Raw genomic sequence first — 12101 nt, forward strand, 5'->3', positions numbered from 1 at the left:
TGTGGTTTGGCCACCCCACGAACACTACAGGAATTGACGGATTGTGTTTAAATGATGTTTTGAAATGGATTGGAGTTTGTAAACTCGTTGGTAGATGTATAATATTCTAAGTTTATAAATAGGTGTTAGAATGTAATATTTTGGATTGTAAAGCATGTTTTAGAAGTTAATCTACGTTTGGAGTTTATTAGTAGCTCTGCAATGTTTGTGTCTTTGAATTAAGTCCCGTTAGTGACACCGCCCGTTCCGGACCACGGGGACGGGGAATGTTACACGATTTCTTCCGATCTTCTTCAAACTATTTTGGATCCGAATTATATCGCTCAAAAGGCGTGGGATCGTCTTAAGCAATTGTTTCACGATAATCAGCATTCATGAGCCATTTTTCTCCAAAGTCAATTTTCTCGTCTTCATCAGTCCGAGTTTACTTCAGTCTCGGCATATTGTCAACAACTCAAATCTTTGTCTGATCAACTTGTTAATGTCGGCTCTTCGGTTTCTGAAAAGACTTTGGTGTTACAACTTGTTGCAAGGTTATCCAAGGCATATGACGGTGTGGCTACAATTATTCAGCAATCCGATCCTCTTCAAGAATTTTTCTGTGCTTGTAGTATGCTCACCTTAGAGGAATCACGTAAAGCCAAACCGGTTCCATTACCATCTACATCATCGCCCGTTGTTTTACTCACTCAATCCACATCGGCGACTCCATCCCCGCCGCCCAATCCGTCCTTTTCTTCATTGCAACAACAGCCTGATTGGTTCGGATTCTGAGGGCATGGCACACGTGGTCATGGGCGTGGCTATAGGGGCCGCGGTGATCGTGGATCTCGTGGTTGTGGGTTCTCATATTGGCCAGAACCACCATGGTTTTCTCCCCCTCCATGGCAGCAACGACAGTGGTATACACCACCCTCCTTGTATCGAACGATGGGGTATTTGGCACCACATTGGACTCCACGTCCTCCTCCCGGTATGTCTCGTTCATCAGCTCCCCCTTCCGAACAAGCATATACCGCCGACACTCAATCTCAATTTGCTTCTACGGATATTGAATCGGCCCTTCACACTATGACGCTCAACCCACCGAATCATCAGTGGTATATGGATACTGGCGCCTCGTCTCATATGACCTCGGACCAAGGTACTCTCTCTACCCGTAGTAATAATTCTTTTGCACGTCATATAATTGTTGGGAATGGTGATTCTCTACCAGTTAAGGGTTCCGGTATGATATCTCTTCCACCTCCGTTTCCTCCGTTTAAACTTACAAATATTCTACATGTTCCTAAAATTATCAAAAATCTTGTGTCGGTCCATCAATTTACACGTGATAATTCTGTTTCCATTGAATTTGATCCGTTTGGTTTTTCCGTTAAGGATCTTGTGCAGGGCACCAAACTTCTCCGATGTGATAGCGATGGTCCACTTTATCCTCTTCTTTCGACTATATCATCGACTTCATTCCCGTCTCCATTAGCTTTTGCAATCACGTATCCTTCACTTTGGCATAATCGTCTGGGTCATCTGGGCGATCAAGTTTTACATAATCTTGTTTCTAGTCGTTTAATTTCTAGCGTAAGTAAAATTAATTCTGGTGTTTGTCATTCGTGTCAGTTGGGTAAACACAATGCATTATCGTTTGGTTTATCTTTTTCCCAGTCAACTATGCCATTTGAAATAATACATAGTGACATTTGGACGTCTCCGGTTTTAAGTACAAGTGGCCATCGCTATTATTTGCTTTTTCTTGATGATTATACGAACTTCGTGTGGACCTTCCCATTGGCAAATAAGTCTCAAACTTTTATGATGTTTCAGCAATTTTACGCATATATTCGAACGCAATTCGAGACATCTATAAAACAATTCCAATGTGACAATGGGAAAGAATATAACAATTCACAATTTCTCCAATTTTGCTCTAACGAAGGCATTCATATTCGTTTTTCATGTCCGTACACATCTCCCCAAAATGGAAAAGCGGAACGGAAACTTCAAACCTTAAATAAAGCCACCCGCACCTTGTTACTTCATGGTCACATTCCACCATCAATCTGGCCGTATGCTCTCCAAATGGCTACCTATTTCCATAATATTCTTCCCTCAAAAATTTTGTCTTGTAACTCTCCCACACAAATCCTCTACCACCAAATTCCATCCTATTCCCATTTACGGGTATTTGGGTGTCTATGATTTCCTCACAAACCACCCTCCACCATCCATAAATTTTCCCCTCGCTCCATTCCTTGTGTGTTTCTGGGTTATCCGCAAAACCATCGGGGTTATCTGTTATAACCGGGTTTCAGATAACCTGGGTCAAGGTAAATTTTTACGTGATTATTTGATAAATTATATGATGGTATGTGTGAATGTGGCAACAATACATGATACATGAAATAAGTACATACATGTTTGGATAATATGAATATTTTATTGAGATAGTAGTACCTTAGTAATGAAGCAATTAGGTTTTTAAAATAATAAAATCCACACCGTCATATCCAATTTTATATTATTAAAATCCTTCACCGCCTAGGTGAGGATATTTAAAGAAAAGTTTGGATAAGGTTATCCTTATCACTGTCATTCTTTTTAGAAAAGAACCTGTGTGTGTGAAATAAAGTGTTCTTCAAGAATTGTTGCTTCAAAAGTACTTGAAGATTCTGTGTTAGAGTAAAGCTTTTGCTGTATCATCAAGAAATCTGTTTGATAAGGTGAGTGGTTTTGAAACTAAATTTCTCATATATTTGTGTATCAACTGTTGAGTTTTGATATTGGTTTTGAGGTTAAGATGATAAATTGTCTTCAACAGTTTTTATGATGTTACTATTTTGGAATATGTTTCTGGATAAATATGAAACAGAGTTGTGTTCTTCAACATCCTTTGAGAAGTTGTTGTTTGAATCTATTTTTGGGACTGTTTTGGAAAGAATTAAACAGTATTTGGGTTTTAAAACAGTTTGAAAGAGTTTTACAGAAAAACAGAGTTTTAAACTATTTTGGGAGATCAGGTTGTTCTTGAGAATAGAAGGTTTTGAGTATAAACTTATGTTGAAACCATGATTTGGTTTGGGAATTATGAACAGGTTCACTCTGACATATATGACTGAGGTCTGTCTTTGGATGAACTACTTCATATGAATTAATGRGAGGATATAAGGGTGGAACATYATAAAAAGGGGATTATTGGGAGGATATAAGGTTGGTCGTTGTCTGYRTGGMCTAACTCTTATTATGATATCTATTAAAGTTACAACAGATTTAAGTTCTCATTTCTTAGTGATTTGAGGATTTAGAGATGTTGTCTTTAGTAGAAATGATGATAATGATGTTATGGGATTGGAGATAATATGGTTCATGACCAATGGTTGTGAGTAATATGCTTTGGATAAAAGCATTGATTATGAGGAAACAGAGGAGCTCTGGTTGTACCTTGCAAGGAATTAGAGGCGCTCTGATTGACCCTCATAATAGAACCAGAGGATTCTGGATGTTGATTTAAAAATGATGCAAAATCTTTTATAAATTATTAGTTTGAAAATAAGCTTTATATCTTTTAGAAACAAGCTTAATGCTATATTTATAGTTTTAAAATGATATTTCAAAAGAGTCTCTATACTTAGAAAAATTTATAAAACAAACCAGAGGGGCTCGCTTTCATAAGTACAACCAGAAGTTTTGGTCGACTAACAAGAAGCTCTGGTCGACTAACCAGAAGCTCTGTTAGAAAGACCAGAGGAGCTCTGGTCATGATTATTGAAAAATATTCTAAGTATGGTTTGGAACCAGAGGCCCGATGGACACTTTGGAACCAGAGGCCGATGGACTAGAAAACCATTATTTTTCTAAGTATGGAATTTTGAACAAGAGGCCCGATGGACTTAAACATGATGCGATTCTTTTATTATTCTTCATTTTTAATTGAGAGATTCTTTGATAAATGTTTTTGGTAATATCACCCTGCATAGCATGAAAAAGGGAATCTCACTAGACTTTTGTCTAACCCTCATTTTATGTTTTAAAAGATATATGCAGGTAATAACAGTTATAATATCAATAAGGAAAAAAGCATTATATGATTACTTCCCTTATGTGATTAAATGTTGAAGACCATAACTAGATGTGTTTTGGAGGAGAGCGATGCTAGTTTACAAATGCATGTATTTTGGAATTTTTAAGTTATGCAAATTTGTATCATAAACCTGTAGCACAGACTCTTGTAATTTTGGACCCATGTGGGAATCTATGTATTCTATGAATGAATTCTATGTAATATGCAATGTGTGGAGATTGGGGTGTCACATTATCATTGTTTCGATATGGTGTCTAAACGATTTTATATCTCTCGTCATGTTACCTTTGATGAGTCGGTTTCCCTTTTGATATTATTGACCATAAGGGCCGGGTGAAAGGGTGTAGATGAAGAACCAGACATAGAAAACTTGTTAAGACGTCCAAAAGCGTCATATAAACTTATTACAACACCTTTAGATATGACGTTTTATATTTTGGTCCTATAAAACGGTCTATTGGGACGCTTAGAGATTGGAGGTGTCCTATAAACCCAATTTTGTTGTAGTGGGATCACATATGATTTAGGTGTTCTCTTAATTTGACGTTGTTCTTGTTTGAACCTCCCTCTTTAGGTAAGTAGATCAAAGCTTATTTTTGTTGTAGTATCTCATGAGTTCTACCAAAGCCTCTTAAATGTTTAATGTTGCCATGTCCCTCCCTAATTATGACAAAACAAGCAAGGCCGTTCATAGGGGAGGGCGGACCGAGCGTACACCCAAGCCCATAAAAATTAGGGGCCCAAATTTTTTTTAGTATATATTATAGTAGTTCAAAAAAAGTAGTAAATAAAAGAGAGGCAAAAAAAATAGTATCTAATAGGACCAAAAATATATTGGTACTACGTTAACTATTAAAGACCCAATATGTATGAATTAAATATATTAGAGAAAAAAAATACATAGAAAGGTTAATTTGCCGTCCATTATATGATATTATTTAATGTTTTTTTATTTTTTTTATCTAAAACCGACATTAAAACTACTTGCCTCAAAAACTTTGATGTAGTCTCCATAATCTATCTCCGATCGACTCTACTGATTATTCTATCCTCGCGTGAAATCTATTTTTATATTAGAATATGATAGATTTTCTTGTTATTGGCTAACAAAACCACCACATTTTGAAAAAATTACCAACCATATGAGACGGTACACCTTATATCTATATTTAGAATAATAAAACTATAATTGTTTTTTCCGTAGTTGTTCTTTATTATCTAATATTGAGTGCATAAATCTTAGTACAGAAGTTTCTGCAGTTAACCTCACATTCACAGGAGCAGCTACCCAGTTTGTCATCAACAGTATTGTAAAATATGCATATTTGCATAAAGTTAGGCAGGTGATTATAATATGGTCTCCTAGGAAAGTCCTTAAGTTCCCACAACATCTTTTCCATTCTCATACTCTCAAACATCTCACCCTTGTAACCAATCAACGATTTCCTTATGGAGTAAGCATACCAAAGTTAGCTTGGGATCTTCCACGCTCAGCTTGGGATTTTCCGGCTTTTGAAACACTGAATTTAAGTAATATGCAATTACATGATAATGGAGATAAGAGTCTTGATCTGTTTTCCAAGTGTGTAAACTTGAAAGACCTCACTTTACATCGGTTTGCCATATTTGGTTTGGATGTTTTCAATGTTTGTGCTCCAAAACTTTCCAATCTCACAATTACAGATCCTGACATATTTCCTAAGGTTTTCAACGTGGTTGCTCCTCAACTTGAGAATTTAACAGCAGCAATCAGCAATTATGAGGTTATCGGGGGCTCCGGTTCTCTACAGTTGTCCATGGAGGTCTTGAATTCTGTAGAGAAAGTGAATCTCTCCATGTCAAAACGTAGTTACTATACGGAGAGATATGTTCCCCAACTACTCGATCTGTTCCAGAAACTCCGCAGTGCTAAATTTCTTATCCTTGATAACAACATCATCAAGGTATACAAATATCAACTTTCATGGTTATTAATGTTAGACCCTAGTTAATGTGTATTTTGAATCTTGCTACAATGCATGGGTTGGATGATTGAACTACACCCCATGCATTACAACTTTGGAAAATTTTACCTTGCCAAAATGACACAAGATGCATACAAGTAAATAAATCTTATTTTGGAGTTTTCACCCACATAGATAGAGAGACCTCCTTCTGAGAGATATTATTAGTTGAATCAATAGTAGCTTCATATTTCTTTATAATTGGCGATTTTCATAATGCTGGAATTAAATTTTACTTCATTTATATCATATGAAGGATTTTTCTCCATTTTGCTCATCCCTGTTTCTTGGTAGTAAATCTCTGGCATTTTATGTGTTCGGATTAATAATTTTCATATTGGTAGTAAATTTTATCTTCCTACCATGTTTGATCCACACCATGCCAGTGTGTCATTCAAATCGACTTGGTAGCTAGGTCATTTTTGCTTTCTATCTAATACATCCCACTTAGATGCCTAAATACTTTGCCTTCGCTGATCACGAAGATCATCAAACAACCATTGGCATGCTCGTAAATTTTGAGTAATTACCTTATATGAACCTATTACTTAGTTGTAAAAAATATTTGCCATGTATATATACATCTTATCCTTTTGTATGTGAATGAAGACAATATTGATAGTTTGTATATTCTTATGTACGTTAATTTGTTTGTATGTATTTGTCCCAAGGCTCTCTCTTATCAGCTCTTGGTTGAACCTTGTCCCTTCAATAACTTGAAGTGTTTGAAGATAGAAAAGCATGAGGGTTGTATAGCAACAATGCCCACTAGGGTCAGAAACTACTTTCTTGAGAGCTCTCCAAGTGCCACTTTCATCCTGGATATGTATCAGGTATTTACATTTTTGTATTTGACATCATATTTTTGTATGAAAACAATGGGAATAGGAAATTCTTTTATTTAGTTATCTTAAGCAAGGAGAGACATTTATACAGAAAAAGCGAAATGAAGTTTATCCTTCAGTGACTTTATTTTTTTAACACGACCCGAGGAGTGTGTAAGTTGAAGAAGGCCCCGTACGGATTAAAATATTTCCCACAGTTCCATTTTTAGCATATTACAACTAGCTTCTAATTGGTTCTTGTGGTTTTATTGGTACCATTAATTACATGAACAAACTTCATGTATAGTATCAACATACAGTTCACTTTCAGTTGGCAGTAGCTACTAAAGTATGAGTAAATCACCAAGTGTCTTTGGCGCAAAGGCACATGGGTTACTGACAGATCCCAAATTTTAACACCTCTAGAGGTCAAGGGGTTCAAACCTCACCATAGGAGAGGATTGAGGAATGTGTGTGAGTTTTACGGTATATAAATTACCAATTTATCATATACTCTAAAAAGTATGTGTAAATCATGTGCCCTTGATTCTTAAATGATGTCTCCTAAGCCTATATATGAATCAAAAGCACATGACTAGCCTAGAGTATTGAAAAGGATTCAAAAATAAAGTAGAAAGATGCCAAAAATAACATATATTTTGGCTCTATTGCACATGTCAATTCAAGGGTCATGGTATCTCATGTTTGAATCTTTTTTCATATTCCATCTTTTCACATGTTTATTCATTGTTGGGCCAATCATGGATTTTTCTTTGGAGATATCAATGTGTTGGTGTTAGACGATAAGAATGCACCCATATTTAGTCAGAAACACCTTATCATCGACAAGAATACAGTCTTTCTGAGTATTCTATCTCCTTTCTTGAAGGTGTCACAGAAGAGATCAAGGCAGGAGGTAGAAAAGGACACTATGGCTAAGAAGATGGTCAAACTAGAGGAAGAAAAACAGATGCAAGATGAAGCTATTGCATAGCAGAAGGCGGTGGTGAAGGCAATGAAGTTGTAGCATTAGAAATTGTATCACAAATGTTCAATTGGAAGATGGCAGAACTGCAAGTGCAGGTTGGGGGTGGGAATCCAGACTATGAACTCATCCTTTCAGTGGGGTGTGAAATGCAATAAATCATGGAGTTGACACCAGAGAGCTTGAGGGTAGCCATGGAGTCACAGTCTTCTTGTCAGTATGAAGAGGTGTAGTGCCTGTTCTTTACCTGATAACATTCACAATAAACAGTCGGATCTTCATGCTGCTGCACTTTCATTGGCACCATCAGAGTCTTCAGCTAATGTAAGCCTTTCATTCACCTTATATTCATGACTATGATCCAACTTTTAAGATTATCATAAAATTATCGGCAGTAGACATCTAAAGTGTTATTATAAAATACAGTTTTCACATGGTACAACTATTTCATTCAAGAGTTGAGCTGAAAATTTGTGTAGTAGTTGATGACTTATGTCTCTAAGATCGTGTAGTTGTCATTGTTTTTTTGTTTTTCGAAAAAAAAATTGAGTGTTTTCTTTGTGTTTAACTGCTGTATATATACTTGTTTCCTAACTGTTATAATGTCAAATGGCCACGTTCTCAAGAATTGCATGATCAGGAATAGGAAAAACAGTTGTGAACATTAAACTTTGGTGGACCCAAAAAATGAATTAAGTTGTGGCACAATTGGACTATAAAAATATCAATTGAAAAATTTCACAATATTAGTATAGATTTGTTGGTTGGTTTCTTATCCTTGCATAGAAGGAACGCATGTTTAAGTCCAGTCTACAAATTAAAAAGAACACAAAAGGTTTATAAAAGAAGACCAATATTTAAGCTGAAATATAAGAAATTCAACAAAAGTGGGACTCGAACTCGGGTCTTTTGTAAACAGGTAGGAAAATTTACCAACTCCATCATTAAAGATTTATGCAAAGAGTTCAGTTCCATAAAATATAATGGCACCCAACAAAGCAATATGGTGGCACTCTTTAGAAACGTAATTTTATTTCTTACAAGGAAACGATGAAGCGGTGGCTTGTGCCACCTTATGCGTCTATGTAGGTCCATTATTGGATCTCACTTTTGATTTTTTATCACACTACCATTCATCTCGACATCGACTAAATGTTTCGTGGATTGAAAGTATAAGGTTGTTCTTGTTGCGACATACGTCCTGATTATCAAGATTTTTGTTTGGTATATATGCTCGCTTTAATGCTTTGGTTGTCTTGTGTCGTTTTTGTAGTTTCACTACAACTGTCGTCTGTCGATACTCGAAACAACTGACATGTCAAGTATGGTAAATGGTATATCACAATCCATTGACATATGTGTTGATCCCTGATCTCTCAATAACACTAATAATCTAGTTATGAATAACCAAATTATAGTGATTTAATGAAGAAAGTTATGAAGTCTCAAGAATAAATTAAGAAAGTTTAAGAACAATTTCGAGCTTCAAAGGTTTTACTTTATAGATTCATAAACGTAAAACAAAGAGTAAAAAGCCTTACTTTTACAATAGACCTAATCATCTATTTATACTAAATGACTATTAAGAAGATAACTATCTAATGCTACTTTCTAGCAAATCGTCTAGCTAATAGATAGGGTTTATCTTTCTCATGGATAATCATTAACAATAAGATAAACTTGAATTCCAGCTGTTGATTTGTCATCTCCAGCTGTCATTCATGATATGATGACTTCATCCTTATCTTCAAATCTTCATTGCATGCTTGGATGAAGTGCTGGAAAATCTTCTAAGTGTTGCTTGTCCAGAGGATCGATGAGGATGCTCTTTCCATCGCATCCTTGAACCTGTCCATTGATCCTTTGGTTGAACTTGTCCATTGGCCCAATGGTTGAACTTGTCCATCGGTCCAATGGTTGAACTATCCATCGATCCAATGCTTGAATTCCAGACTTAGTCGATTTTGCCATGATGTCTTCATTGGTCTTCTGGTTCTTCATTACTTGTTGTTTTTCATTACTTTTTACATTTTGCATTCTGGGGTTTAACAATCTCCCCCTAAGTAATGAAATAACAGACAAAGTCTAATCTAGACACGTATGTGAAGAACAGACACTAGTCTAGTAGAAAAACATCAAACTCCAATTTTTTATTGGATGATGAAATTTCTTTACAGTACTGGAAACAAATTACATCAAGAAAAAATAAGCAAAAATTTCATCCCATCACTAACTACCTGAGTATATCTCTTTGAAGCGCAAGACTAGTCTTCGATAAGCAATGATGGTTGATATCTCATGTATGAGATGACTCCCCTCTTCCCTTGGCATATGGTTTCTGCCCAGTCTTTCTCTAATGTTTTTCTGAAACCATTCAAGTGTATCTGTTGAATACTTGAAGGCTTCAGTCAATATGAAGAACTTTTTAACCCCAAACTCATTCTTGTAAACAAGTCCGAGTTCAGGTTGAGTAAGAACTGAAGCAGAACGTATCTCCTGCAAGCCCTGGAAATCTTCATTTGGAGGAGCACAGGATAACCTCTCAATGCCTAGCCTAAAAGCAATTTCAAAATTGCTTTTGGCTCGGTGCTTCACCAGGGACTCCATTATCTTGACAATAGCTCTGTTCGCCATTCCAAATCGTATCCCATGATCTTGCCTTTGAGCTGTGTAGGCATGTAACTCAATCAAGTCATATGGATTGAGATTGATGAGATCGTTCTCGTTGAACACGCTAACTACCCCATGGGCTCTTTCCACATTGAACTCGATGTAGCGTATGGCTCTGTTGGCAAATGACTTTATTTTTAAGTCTATGACTCTTCTTATTTAATCGTTCGAAAAGACAGCTTGAGGTGGTTGAGTAGTCTGTCTTATGAAACGAAGATGTAGAAGGTTCATAGACTCTGGCGATAGGATTGGAGGATTGGTTGACAGGCTTTCTTCGCGTTCTTGGTACATGTATTGATGAATGTTTTCCATCATTATTGGTTCCCTGGGCAGCAATTGAGGTATTCTCCTCATCGACTCCATGCTTTGAATTATTTCGTCCACCAGGCCTTGTGGAGGATGCCTCGAGGAAGAAGGGATGTCCGCATGCACCACAGGATGTTGGGTTGAGGGTTGTGTCTTGGCTTGGGGTTGTGTATGGGTAGAGGGTGAGTTTTCTTTGGTTGGTTCAGTTTCAAGTGGTTGAGAGGTTTCTGGTGGGGTTTGGGGTTGTTGAGGCATGGTTGGGTTTTTGTGGGTTCTGGTTGTGAGGTAAGAGTGAAGGGTCGAGGTGTTGGAGAAGGTGTTAAGGGTTGGTTTGTTGTGGGTGAGGGAGTGAAGGTTTGGTTGGTTTCTGTAGGTGATGTTTTTGGTTCTTCATCGGTTGATGAACTCAACACGATGGGGTCTGGTATTGTGGCTGAGGGAACTTGGATATTCTGTTCTTCATCAGAGGGCAAGGCCTCTGGTTCCCTTGGTTGGGTTTGTTGGGTTGATGGTGGTTGTTGAGGTGATGATTGTTGCTGTGGTGCAGCGGGTCCTGTTTGTTGAGTAGCCGCCGCCTCTGTCTCCCCCTCATGAGGTCCAAGACCTTGATCATCGGGGTCTTGGTCTTCATGCCTTGGTTGTTTGTAGGGGCGGCTGGAAGAGCAGGATACTCTTGATCTATTCTTCTTTTTCCACATTCGAATGTGGGAAGCGAGAGTGCACACTCGATCCTTTCTGCGTCGTTCTTCCATTGTGCGAAGAAGAGTGTTTGTTCGTTCTTGTTGGTATTGTAAACTCTTCCTTAGCATAGTGGTGGGTTCAACGGATCGAGCAGCGAACTTTGCACTTATCTCATTGACAAAGGAGATAAGTACCTTGGACAGAGCCCGTAGGTCGGCTCTTGTAGCAAAGTCTGTGCCTGTAGAAGGAGGAGGTGGCATAGGGGTTGTTGCAGATGATGGAGGTTGGGGAAGGTTAGCAAGAAGATTCCTCACCTCTGCAGTGAAGGATGAGAAGGCTGCTTCATAGGAAGGACCTGCAGAGGGAGGTGGGGTTTAAGTTTGTGGTGGGATTTGGGCAAGTATGGTGGCGGGTAATTGGTTGAGGGTTGTTTGTATGGTGGCCATTTGGGTGGTGAGGGTGGCAAGGGTTTCATCGATGGAAGATGTGGATGAAGGTTGAGGGTGAGGTATTTGGGAGGTGATGGAGGATGGTAGTTGATGAAGATTGCGAAGAAT

Source organism: Cynara cardunculus (assembly GCF_001531365.2).
Source record: "Cynara cardunculus var. scolymus isolate 2C chromosome LG 16, CcrdV1, whole genome shotgun sequence".
Taxonomy (NCBI): domain Eukaryota; kingdom Viridiplantae; phylum Streptophyta; class Magnoliopsida; order Asterales; family Asteraceae; genus Cynara; species Cynara cardunculus.